The sequence below is a fragment of the Spermophilus citellus genome (assembly GCF_964194105.1).
Source record: "Spermophilus citellus genome assembly, chromosome: 3".
In the NCBI taxonomy this organism is placed as follows: domain Eukaryota; kingdom Metazoa; phylum Chordata; class Mammalia; order Rodentia; family Sciuridae; genus Spermophilus; species Spermophilus citellus.
In genome coordinates, this window is record NC_138184.1 from 181,991,676 (window position 1) to 182,005,198 (window position 13,523).

The window sequence follows — 13,523 nt, forward strand, 5'->3', positions numbered from 1 at the left end:
AAAAATTATAAAATGTGGGTGGAGTATAGGGAAATAGTGTCAGAACCCAGGTCCAGTTTGAGGTGTGCAGAATCTACCTCTTCTCTCAAAGGAACCCCAGCGGGGGAAACCTGGGAACTCAGAAAGAAAAGAGTGCAAAGAAGGCTTTGGAGAGGACCAGTGACAGGCTATCCATGGCACTGCCAGCTTTGGGTGATCTCATGGAGAAAGAAGAAAAAAAAAACCCACCCCATTTCACATTTCCCTTCCTCCAGTGTGCTTGGGTTTTCCATAAGCAGAACCCAAGGGGAAAGCTGAAAGAGGAGTGGTCAGAAGTCATATGGCTTCAGGACAAAGAGCAAGGTGGAGGATGGAGAGAAATTATCAACACAGAGAGGGAACTAAAAATGAAGGTCTATAATTCAAACAGCAGCATTTCACTCACAATTATAGAAAAATGTAAAATTTCCTCCCAATTCTAATCAGCAATTAATGAAGCTGTTCTTTTAAGTTAAGTGATCAAGAATTTCATTCTGTATGCATATTTGATAACATTTTCACAACACATTTTCTAGGATGTCTACACTTTTTCTTAGCAAAAGCACCTTGCATTACCATTGTTAAGGAACTGAACATCTGAGAGGAAAGTGATATAACACTTGTCATTTTTGTACACAATCCAGACATTCTGGGAACTTTCTAAACAACATATTACAGAGGGGACTAGATTGGGGACATTTAAAAAAAAATTGTTCTAATTAATTATACATGGATGCATTTTGACACATCATACATAAACGGAGTATAACTTCTCATCTTCTAGTTGTATATGAGGTAGAATTACACTGGTCATGTAATCATATGCACACATAGGGTAATAATGTATGATTCATTCTGTTATCCTTCCTACTCCAATCCCTCTCCCCTCCCTCCATTTCCCTCTGTCTAATCCAAAGTACCTCTATTTTCCCTACCCCCCCATTGTGAATTAGCAGCTGCATATCAGAGAAAACATTCAGCCTTTGGTTCTTTGGGATTGGCTTATTTTGCTTAGCATGATATTCTCCTGCTCTGTCCCTTTACCAGCAAATGCCATAATAGATTGGGGACATTTTGGTCACTGATAAAATGACAACAATTTAACACAGACATATGCAAGTTTACACTGGAACACAAGTAACCAGATTTTCCCACAAGACAGTGAGAATTTGACAGCTCTGAGAAGTAAGGGCTGGGAAGGTAGCAAGGGGGAGATAGATAGGGGTAAATAAAGAATTTAGGAATTCCCCTATTGACCCACTGGTGAAGCTGCCGACAGCAATGTAGGAACAGAAGTCTGGAGTAAAATTGACAGGGCTGAAAAGGTGATTTGAGGCCTGAGAGAAAGACAGAGGGTGGGTATTTATTTCCCATCTGTTTCTTGTTCTTTCATTGGTGGCTGCTTTCCTCTGCCCAAGCCATGGCTCCAGTTGGGTGATCATCCCTCCCTCACTTCAACTTTGGATTCTGGAAATCATTCTTTCCCTTTTCTCCTTTAGTTCACAAGTGAGTGTCTTTCTTTTTGTAGCTAGTTTACTTTTTCTTGCTGGTTTCCTTAAATAATGTCTTCTCCTTTGTAAACAGTCTTGTTATTAACATGCTTCTCAAACAAAATAGCCTGAGTATACCAATTGGTTCCTGGTGGATCCTGACTAAAGCAGAAATTGATCCCAAGAGACCAGCCTTAAAATGGAATCCTCGGCTTGGATTCCTCACACATTTGAGGAACATATGGGCGTCCTCCTTGCTGGTGGGGGATAACGATAATAACATAACGCAGCATGTGTCAGCAACATGGTTACTCAAATTATCATCGGTGCACAGCATGGGGTGCAGATGGAGAACAGAGCACAAGGAAGGAGATCCAGTGTTTGAGGGCTAGACTACATATTCAGCAATTTTCTGGGCCTCAAGCCTATATGTTAAGTTCTGAATTCTAGGTAAGAACATATATTTGGCTTGACATAATCTCTTACTTTATTATTTTTAGTCTAATATCCTTAGGGATATACTCTTATACTTACTCTCCTGACTCTTGATAAGAAATGCCAAGATGTTAGAGCTCTTCAGTGTACAGTTAATTCATATGAGGCCACACTTTGATCTTCCTCATCCGTATCCTTAATGTAGAATGAGATCTGTTAGGAGTGCAGATTTAATTGACAGAACAGCTCTGTAAACCTTACAGTCAGTCTCTCGACTTAATCGTCAGTCACATCTGCCCTACATATACAGAAAATAAGGAATTTCTTTGTAGTTGTTTCAAAGACATTCTGATTTTTTTTTTTTAAATCAGGGCCTTAAAATGACCATTCAAAACTTTCAACTTATCCTTTTCTTTTTGAGTCTCCTTTAAGGTAAGAAAGACTCATTCCTTGCCACAGTCTTTGTCATCAAAGTGACTATGTGCTTGAAGTATTTGATCTCCTTGTGCTTTATTCTCCATCTGCACCCCATACTGTGCCACTGCTGGTGGTAATTTAGGTAACCATGGCACTACCACATGCTACATATTTTTATTATACCCCACCCCCAACAAAGATGTTGTCCATATATCCCTCAGATATATGTGAGCAGTCTGAGCCAAGGCTATAGTAGCCTAGAGTGTCAAAAGTGGCCTAACCTAATGAGCTTGAGATGCCAGAAATTCCCTAGAAAACATAAAAGCTCAGGAAAATGATGCATGGTTGGAGTGTGGATCTTTCATGTGAAACCTTCCCAGACACTTTGTAGAAATATCTTATTGAGGCATGAAGTTCAAGAAATGCCTTGGTGAGTGGATTACCAGTGTCATTGAAAATCTCTGTGATGGCCGGTCCCCGTAGTCTTAAGATGACAATAGGCATACTGAAATTTGAATTTGATAATCTGATTTAGTAGGAATAATGTGATAGGGAAGTTGGGGGTTTGGGGGTGAAGCTTAACTGTAAGAGAAAAAGTAAGTTGAGTTATAAGAAGTGTCCTAGGGACAAAAAATTTAAAATACAACAAATATCAGTGATGGTTTTACAGAAATTGGAACCCTTGCATCCTACTTGTGGGAATGCAGAATGATGCAGTTTTGATGGAAACATTGGGAAGTTTCTTCAAAAATTGAAAGTAGAACTACCATATGATCCAACAGTCCAATTTCTGGGTGTTTATAAAAAATAACTTGAAATTTGGATTTTAAAGAAATTTTGGCACTCACTCTCAGGTTCACTGTAACATTATTCACATGCCAAAATAAGGAAACAATGTGAATGTTTATCAATGAATGAACACATTTTAAAAAATTGTACACATATACAGTGAAATACTATTGAGCCTTAGAAAAAGAAATCTTGCAATAGTTGATAATATGGATGAACCTTGAGAACATATGCTAAGTGAAATAAGTCAACCAGACAGGACAAAGACCGAAGGGTCCATTTATATGAGGAATCTGAAATAATTAAAGAAGCAAAGAACAGAAGTGTGGGTGCTGCCAGCTGGTGGGGAAGAGGCAAACTGAAGGTGCTAATCAATGGATATAAAATTTCATTTATGCAAGATGAGTAAGTTCCAGAGATACGCTGTGCAGATATGTGTCTGCAGACAACAATGCTGTATTTATTGTGCACTAAAAACAATGTTAAGAAGGTAGATTTTAAGTGCTCTTACCACCCTAAAACCAAAAAGAAATGCCCAGGAGACAGAGTGGTTTGATCCTCTAGGAATTTATCACAATGATAATTTATAATATTGATGATCAGATCTATAGGAAGGAAATGAGCTACTGTATTCGTTTCCTAGGGTCATTATAACAAGTTGTGATGAACTTAGCTTAAAATAACAGAAATGTATTTTCTCACAGTTTTAGGGGCCAGCAGTCTGAAATCAAGGTGTTGGCAGAGCTATGTTTCCCCGCTCCTTAGATCCTTCCCTTGTGTCTAACAGCTTCTGATGGCTCTCACTGTTGCCTGCTTCTTTGGCTTCATTGTCCCAGTCTCTGCCTCTGGGTGTTGAAGTGGGGAATCATAATCTATGCAGAATTCTCAGACTTAAACCACTTCACAGACCCAGAGCTTCTGTATGGAGGGAGAGGTTGGCTTCAGCACACTTTTAGATGTTTATGGTGAATGTTCCTACAGGCCACCTTCAGTATATTTTACCAGGGGACAGTGCCCTGGGGAAAGGTAAATACCCAGACCTTATGAGTGTTCTTAGATACTGGCTTTGAAATGACTCTGATCTCCAGAGATTCAAGACATCCTATGGCCTGCTGGACAGAGTAGGGGTGTGTGATATCTGGTGGATAGATCAGTTCTTGGTTTAAATACATTCAGTAATGGGTGCATGATGACCATTGACTTATCTTATGTTTATTTCCCCAATCCAAGAAAATAAGGTGGGAAATGTATATATATATATATTTTTTTTTTTTTTTTTTACTGACAGTATTGCCATACATTTTGTGACTCATGTGTGAGGGTTCCTATTATAATAGTAGGGGGGAAAAGCCCTTGAAACTACTTAAATCTCTTCCTCTCACAGAAAGGATAAACCAAAATAATAACAGCATTCATGAGGGAACAGATGCCACCAAATACTGGAGAGGTAATGATTCCCACCATATTCCCATTTAGCTGTGCCTTAGGCTGGTGTCAATCCTAATCAGGTCTTAAAGGAAGGCTGTGGCATAGTGTAAAGTTAATCAGATGATGATACCAATCGCAGCTATGTCACAGGTGTGGCATCTTTATTGGAGCAAGGCAATACCTTTCCAGCTATTTACATATACCTACCAATATACTGTTTTCTATTAACAAAATCACATTTATTTAGATTCACAAATCAGAGATAGCATTGAGGCTTTATTGCCTTACCTCAGGTTTCTCAACTCTCTGGTTCTCCATTGTAATCCAGAGAAACCCTGGTTGTTTTGCTGTCATGCAGAATATCATGCTGGTGAATACTTGGGTGCTATTTATATATTGAGCCTAGTAAGCTTGAAGTAGCAAGCAGTCTTCAAGTCTTAGTAAGATGTGCATGCTAGAGGGTGGGAGACAAGTCCTGTGAGAGAATTGAGAAACCCGCCACACTGACTAGAGCGATGAATTTCAATTTCTAGGAAGAAATCAAGTGGATACTACACAGTGTGGATATAAAGAATTATGTATGGAACTCAGTATTCTTTGGGGGCCTTTGAAAACTTCTTTGTCCCAAGGTAAAGGTTAATCGAGAGCTACAGCAATCAAATAAGGCAAGGTGAATGAGGACTTGACCTTTCAGAAGTGAAGATTTGGGTTCTGACAGGAGGTAAAGAATTCTGACCAGCTTTGGTTGACTAATCCAACTAAAACTTTGGAACCAATTATAGAAATGAGGACTTTGGTAGCTTTGTTTGTTTTCTCTTTGCTTGTTATATGTATATACTAATCATTTTATGTTTCTCTTCTCATTACTACTTAATATATAAATTCATGCATACTAAATTTAAAATTCATCCTTTAGATAATAGAATTCAGGCAGACTGTGACTGAATTTGAGAAGTAAATAACATAACTAATGATAGATTCAATAGCTGTTGGAACCACGAATCTCATAATTTGGGAGAAAAGGTAAGAACATCATTTATCACAGCCATCAGTGTTTATAGCAGCACAATTCACAATAGCTAAACTGTGGAAGCAACCTAGATGCCCTTCAGTAAATAAATCTCAGGTGATATATCTGGTATCTGGTTACCTTCTTCTTCCTGGTTTTTTTTTTTTTTTTTAATTCAGGGGTGCTCAACCACTGAGCCCCAGCCCCAGCCCTTTTTTTAAAAATTTATTTTGAGTTAGGGTCTTGCCAAGTTGCTTAGGGCCTTGCTAAGTTACTGAGGCTGAGGCTGGCTTTGGACTTACGATCCTCCTTCTTCAGCCTCCTGAGCTGCTGGGATTACAGGCATGCACCACCATGCCTGGCTGGTTTCCTTTTTGGGGGGGAATAGGAGATGTTTGGTAGTATAGATCTACATAGTTCCATGATAGTGGCTGAAAAGTTGATCAACTTACAAGAGATATAGAAAGACTATTAGAAAATTGGGGACAAGCAGTACTGGGGAGACATGTGGGTAGACACACCCTGTCCACTGTGCTCCAGGAGTATTCACTACTGAGGAGATGATCACTAATTAAGTGAACAAAATGATTCTTCCTGTGATGGATGTCAGCTTCTTTTGCTGACTTTGCTGGTGCATGCTCAGTGGACCCATTTACTAAGGGAGAGTCCCGATGTGGATGGAGCATATATATAGACTTAATAACTCAGATTTTTCCTCACCAAGGCTCACTTGCCTATCATCACCATTGCATGCCTGATCTACCAATAGCACAAGGAAATAATAGACCACAAGATGATAATATTCCACAGAGAAACCAGCAGTTCATCCAGTGGCTGTTTCATTATATTTAATGCTTTTCATTATAGAGTGAACAGAAATTTGTTCTCATGAAGATGGATACTTAACAGCATATGGATTTGTCTTATCTGCTTTTAGTGTTTGTCCACACAGTCACTCATTAACCTTCAGAAAACCTAACTCATCACTATGGCATCACACACTATATTACCTTCCCAGAGAATATAGTATGTGACACTTATAGTATGAGATATAGTATGTGGTACTTTCCTTCCTAGAAAAGGAAGTGGGGGAGTGAGTTCATCTTCACAAAACATACTGATCTTACAATGTCCCCTCTCACTCAGAAATATCTGACTTGATAAATTGAAAAGAAATGGCCTACTCAAGGATCTGTTGTGGCACCACCTGAATAATAACACTCAAGAGTTGGAGTGCTGTCCTACCAGATGCACTACATGCGTGAAATCCTTGGCTGATATGTGGTGCTGTGTCACTCACACACAGAATATGGGTAAAGCTGGCTGATGGACATCATTGTCTATCCTGTCTTCACAGCACAGGGCTGGGAACAAAAGGGTAAAGCTGAGAGTGGCCTCTTTCACTATTGCACACAAATCCTACATACAGAGTTACCACTTCCCATCCCTTCAACAATGGGCTCAATCGACTTGGAAGTCTTTTTTTTTTTTTTTTTTTTTAAGAGAGAGTGAGAGAGGGGAGAGAGAGAGAGAGAGAGAGAGAGAGAGAGAGAGAGAGAGAGAGAGAGAGAGAATTTTTAATATTTATTTTTAGTTCTTGGCGGACACAACATCTTTGTTGGTATGTGGTGCTGAGGATCGAACCTGGGCCGCATGCATGCCAGGCGAGCGCGTTACCGCTTGAGCCACATCCCCAGCCCCCGACTTGGAAGTCTTAATGTCCAAAGGAAAAAGTACTCCAAGGAGCACAGTAATGTTTCCACTGAATTGCACCTTGAGACTTACCAAGTATTCTTTAGAGACTTAAATTGTTAAGTTACTGTGATTTCCTAAAACAACAGGTTATAATTTCTATGTTCCAAAGGTTGACATCTACCGATATCTGATCAAAATAGAACATTTTCACATTTTTTGTTTTCAGATTATTTTGTAGTAATCATATTTCATAAGTCAGAATTCCTAGCAAATCCAAATGGTATCCCACCCAGGTAGCGTGCTATGATGTCCTATTAGATGCAATATACCTTGATGCTTTACTGGATCCCAGAGATGCCTATAGATAGGACAGTACATCATTCCACAATAAACAAAGTATGAGTTGGGACCTACACTATCATACATCATATATATTTAAATGTGACTTTGAGAAGAAGACATGAAAAAGAGATTAGTCAGGAAAATAATATATTGGATGATCTTGGCTTGAAAACAATACTGATACTCCTTTTAACAACTTAAATATAATTCACTACAGATTTAAAACATTGTAGTACTACACCTATATAATACAAATAAAATATTAAAATGTTATCAGTGAATATTGATTTAAAAAGCAGACACTCAATTTTTCAATCTTGATTGTTCAGAAGGAAACAATTACATAAATGTTGTACATTTATCAGAAAAGGATATACATACTACACCATGAAACTTTCGAATATGAACAGTTTGTCATAATGACAGAATCCATGTCATCTTTTCATAGCATCTTGTGGACAGCTGTTCCAAGATGTTTGTGAAACAAAAAATGAATTTGAATTTCTTCACTCCCACACTCAAAGCCAAATTAAAATACAAACCCAACATATACACGCTCAGAGTGATTGTTCTCATATTCTAGAGAATTTGCATTTTATATCATGTCAAAACAAATGCAGAGCATATCAAAACTGAATTTAGAAAGGTTTGATTATTGATGACTCAAGTGACATGTGTGAATATAAAGATGCGGGATGCAGAAGCAAATCAGTCTTGAATAGAGTATAAAAGTTTTGCACAAGTTACAAGTTCTCTATTTTTCTGGCTCTCCAACAAAGTAACTTACTGGAGTTTGATATTTCATGTCAGTATTGGATTTGTGAATTGAATTAGGTATAAGCACAAGTAATGAAAGAAGGAGATTGAATTATTCTTTCCTAATAAACTTCAAATGATTGCAATCATCTGTACTTATAAACCCATTTCTCTTTGTTATATGAATTTTCATATACTGGACTTTCTCCCTAGTATTCTTTTCTAACTTCACTCTCTTGCTTCTACCTATTCTAATCCTGTGCATTTTTCAAAGTTAGCTCAATTATGCCTCATGCATTCATTTACTCATTTACTCAAAATATATTTCATGAGTGTAATATGAACTCGGCATGATGCCTTGGAGCTGCAATTACAAGCAAATTACTACCCATATTCTCCAGAAATCCAGGTATACTGGATGACAAATAATTGCAGTCTTTCTGTGCCTGTTCTTCTATAATGTCACATTGGTCATATTTCAGCAGCAGGATTGTGAGGAATTAGAGTATACATGCAAACTACATGGGACATTGGAAGTGCCTGATGTCTCTTGCATAAGTAATGTTTGCTTATTTAAATTGCTTTTTAAGAAAGTGTAATTTTATTTCTTTTATTATTTTATATGCAGTATATTGGTGGGAGACTCATGTGGATTTACCCATCAATGACTGGTCACTTTCTTAGTGGCATATGTGGTTATTAACTTCAGAATAATGACATAGCCTTGTGGGGATTTGTAGCCCTCCTATCCTAATTTCACTCAAGTATCACCTCTTACCTTACTGTACCCTTTATTGTGTATGAAAATTATTGAAAAAGAAAAACCTCTGCTTTATAGAGATGAAGTTTCCAGGTATATCAAATGTGAACAGCTTCTGCCAATACTTCACAATTATGCAATTTACAAGTATCCAAGAGGATATTGCGACCTTTCTATGACACTTCCTCAGAAAAAACTCTCTGCTTCACAAGAGCTTTATCTGCAAATGGATTATTCAGTCTGTCTCCTCCCATTCTGCTTGGCTTCCTGCTAATGCCTCTGTTGGTAGCTTCCAGTGGTCTTTGTAACCTGTATTTATTTATCTTTCCCAAATTAGAGGCAGCTGGGCACTTTTAGGAAGACAGCAACTTGCTAATTCTCTCTTTTCTAATTTGCAAAGCCAGTAATTCTCTCAAACTTCAGGAGACTCATTTGGCCACAAAACAAAGAACTGTAATGTGGTCTTAAACTTTTAAGGCTTTATTATTTTAGAAATATTCTATAACAATGTGGAAGTTTAAACATATCAATTATTAGAATCAATAAACATTATATATTATGATAACTCTATTTTCTGTACCTATCCTTAATTTGACATGAATCAAACCAACTGGAATTTTCTCTTTGTAAGAAACTATTTGATCTCTATTGAACAGAGTAAGTAGTGAGGAAAGAGTTCATGAGTTGGGGAAAAAAAAAAACACTTTTTAAGTTGCTTAGAATAAAGATAAGGAATTCTTACTTGCTAAACAAAAGCCTGATTGCTTGATATTAACAATATATTTTTGTAATTAGTTTTCTTTGGAGAAAATTCCAGAGATATTAACTATTTTTAAAACAAATTTAATATCTGCTGTTTTTTCCAGCTCTTAAATTACATTATTATTTTACCTAATTCCTATGAACATGCCTTTTCAACCATTTTTACACACTCTTTTTGAATAGCTCTTTGTGGAAAATTTTATTATGTAGCTAAAATATCATATATTGGTTAGGCTCTTTCCATGAAGTGTGGAGAAGGAAAACAGCCTCAAGTATTTGACAAATCATAATAATATTTGAATTTTAAAACATTAATACACTGGTAAAGATAATTTGAATAAGAAATAGGAAAATAGTAAAGTATTATTCTTTTAATAAGAGTAATATTTTCTAAGATACAAATTTGAAAATGACAAGACACTCATAAAAAGGATCCTAAATTCTCTAACATGCCTACTGTTGTGATTTTTATTTGCAGTGGTTGAGGTATACATAAAGGAATTGTACATCTTATTATATCATTTTATTGTTCAGATAAAATTTATTTACCAGGAACTACTTAGATCCTACATGTATTATTCAATGGATTATACATGCATATGTATTTATTATGAGTATAACCAATATGGTGATCAAGAAACAAAACATTGATATTGTTTTAGAAAGTTCTTTTAAGACTGCTTACCACAAATTCCCACACACCAGAGACAATCACCATTCTGATTTTCATCATCAAAGATTATCATTGCCAGTTTTTGATTTTTGCAGAGGACTCTTTGATGCCTGGATTCTTTTGTTTAATATAATATTTTCAAAATTCTCTGATGTTGTTACATGTATTAGTAGATGGTTACTATTGAATGATTCCCCCCCAATTTGGATTATAAATAAGCTTCTATGAATTTACTTTTCCAATCATGTACTGTACTTTATTTTCTATTAATACCCAGAAGTGGATTTGCTGATCATAATATAAGTGTATCTTTAACTTTACAAGAAAGTATTAAAAGTTTTCCAAAAAGTTGGATTATTTTACACCAACAATCTATGGTAATTTTATTTGTTTTTCATCCTCACCAGCAGTTGGGGTGCAGGTGCTTTTGATTTTAGTCATTTTAGTGAATGTGAAGTAGCATCTCCTTGTACTTTTAGTTTCATGATTAATGATGTAGAGCAACTCTTTATGTTCATGTTAACCATCTTATGCCTTTTGTTGGAATTTTTATTTTTAAGTGTTTATTCTTGAGGTGTAATTGATCTACAGATATTCTTAATATAGATCCTTATTTTCTTGAGGTGTAATTGATCTTCAGATATTCTTAATATAGATCCTTATTCAGATACATTATTATTGACACATTTTCCCAGTCTATGGCATTCTGCTTAACATTATTAATGGCTATTTTCATAAGTAGCAGTTTTTACTTACTCAGTTCTGAATGATCAATTATTTTTTTCATAGTCAATGTTTTTTGTGCTCTCTGAGAAAATGTTGCCTTCTCCAAGGTTGAAAAAAATGTTTCCTTCTCCTTGCTTTGTAGAGATTAAAGTTTCTTTTTTGATTTGTGGATATTCAGTTGTTCTAGCATAATTTGTCAAAAAGAATTTTTGACAATTTGTTATCTTGGTGACTTTATTAAAATTCAACTAACCATATATATGGTGATTAGTTTCATAAACTCTCTTTGGTTCCATTAATCTAGTTGCCTTGGTTAGTGGAGCTTTATATTAAGTTTTAAAATCAGATAGTAAGAGCTCTGACTTCATTCTTCTTTTCCAAGATTACACTGGCTATTCTTGATCCTTTGCACTTCTATGTCACTTTTAGAATTGACTCATCAATTACTGTAAAAAATACCCTACTGAGATTTGGGACTGGAGTTTCTTGACTCTGTAGGTTAATTTAGAGTACTGACTAGGTCTTCCGCTCCCAGAATTTGGTGTACTTATTTAGGTCTTTTAAAATTTCATCAGACAGGGGTTGGGCATGTAGCTTAGTGGTAGAGTGGATGCTAAGCTTGAGGCCCTGCGTCAAATCCCAGCATGCACATGTGTGCGCGCGCGCACACACACACACACACACACACACACACATACACACAGAAAATTCCATCAGCTGTTTTTGGTAGTTTTCTACAAATTAGGAAAGAAACAAATTAGGGTTATTTTATAAACATTGAGCTATTCAGATTTTCTATTCTTCTTGTGTCAGTTTTAGTGATTGTGTTTTATGAAATTTCCATTTCACTTCAGTTAAATTTATTGGCACAAAGTTATTCATAATACTTCATTTTAATCCTCTCTCTATAGATAGGATTTTTAGTGATATAACTCTTTTATTTCTAATATCAATAATTGTTTTCTCTTTTTTGTTGTTGATCAAGGAATTTATCTTCCTAGATAAATTCCTTTTTAAAAAAATTCTCAAAGAATAAACAGAGCCTGAGACTTGGAGGAGCCAGCAGGGCACCAACCCCGACCAGCCGGCCATGTTGCCAGCCTATTCACTTTGTCGTGTATGGTACTAGCACACCACTGCATGTCTTAGGATGCTGTTGCCACTTAGGGGGGTCAGGGGCTGGAGAAGGCCTGGATGAAGGGAGGGGGTGGCTGCCACACTACCCCAGTCCTCATGTCCACCCCCTCCTTGAGTTCTGTGAATTAAAATATTTGCAATCCAAAAAAAAATAATAAAATAAAATAAAAAAAAGAATAAACTTCTGGTTTAATTTTTTTCTATTGTTTATTATTTTTCTCATTGATTTCTCTTCTTCTTTTTATAATTTCTTGCTTCTCTCTACTTATTTCAGATTAATTTGGCTATATTTTCCTAGTTCCTTCAAATAGAAACTTGATCAATTTGAAACCTTTCCCCCCTTTTTTACATAAGCATTTCACAATCCAAATTTTCCTCTAAAGCTGGGCATGGTTGGGCACATGCCTATAACATGGGCTACTTGGGATGCTGAAGCAGGAGGATCATAAGCTCAGGATCAGCCTAGGTAACTTAGCTAGATATTGTTTCCAAATAAAATCTAAAGGGCTGGGATATAGCTCAGTGGTGGAGTGCTTGCCTAGCATGCACAAGGCTCTGAGCTCATTCCCAGTAATGAAAAAGAAGGAAAAAATGTTTTCCTCTAGGCAGTGATTTAGCTATTATATTCAATAACTATGTTTTATATTCAATATAATTTTGTTTTATAGAAAATGCAAAATAACCTATTTCTTTTACTTTAAAGACTCTAGTTTTCTATAATGCCAGCTACATATCTTTTATTTATCTGACTCTGCACTACATTCCTCAGATTCACATATAAACTAAAGGTGCATCTTGAGAAGGAAAATATGAAGCAGGTTTTTATTCATATGCAATTATATGTGTAATACATAATTTAATTTGGGCATAAAATGACTTCCTCTAAGATAATTTATGAGGGTATCACATTGACTGGCTTTATTAGGTTTTAAAAACTACTGAAAGAAGACAGTTTACTTAGGGTAAATTCATTTTAGAAGTCTGTTCATCCAGACAAGGAATGTTTTAAAATTTAATATCAAAACCTTCAAAGATTACTGCCTTTTTTTCCCCTCCTATTTTCCCCTCTCCAGTTCTCTGAATTAT

The 13,523-nt window shown here is 36.2% G+C and overlaps 1 long non-coding RNA gene across 1 annotated transcript in view; it reads right to left on the minus strand.

Moving 5' to 3' along the window:
• LOC308645155 overlaps positions 1-13,523 on the minus strand; it is a 321,762-nt gene that overhangs the window by 91,954 nt on the left and 216,285 nt on the right. The gene's annotated exons all lie outside the window — the stretch shown is intronic.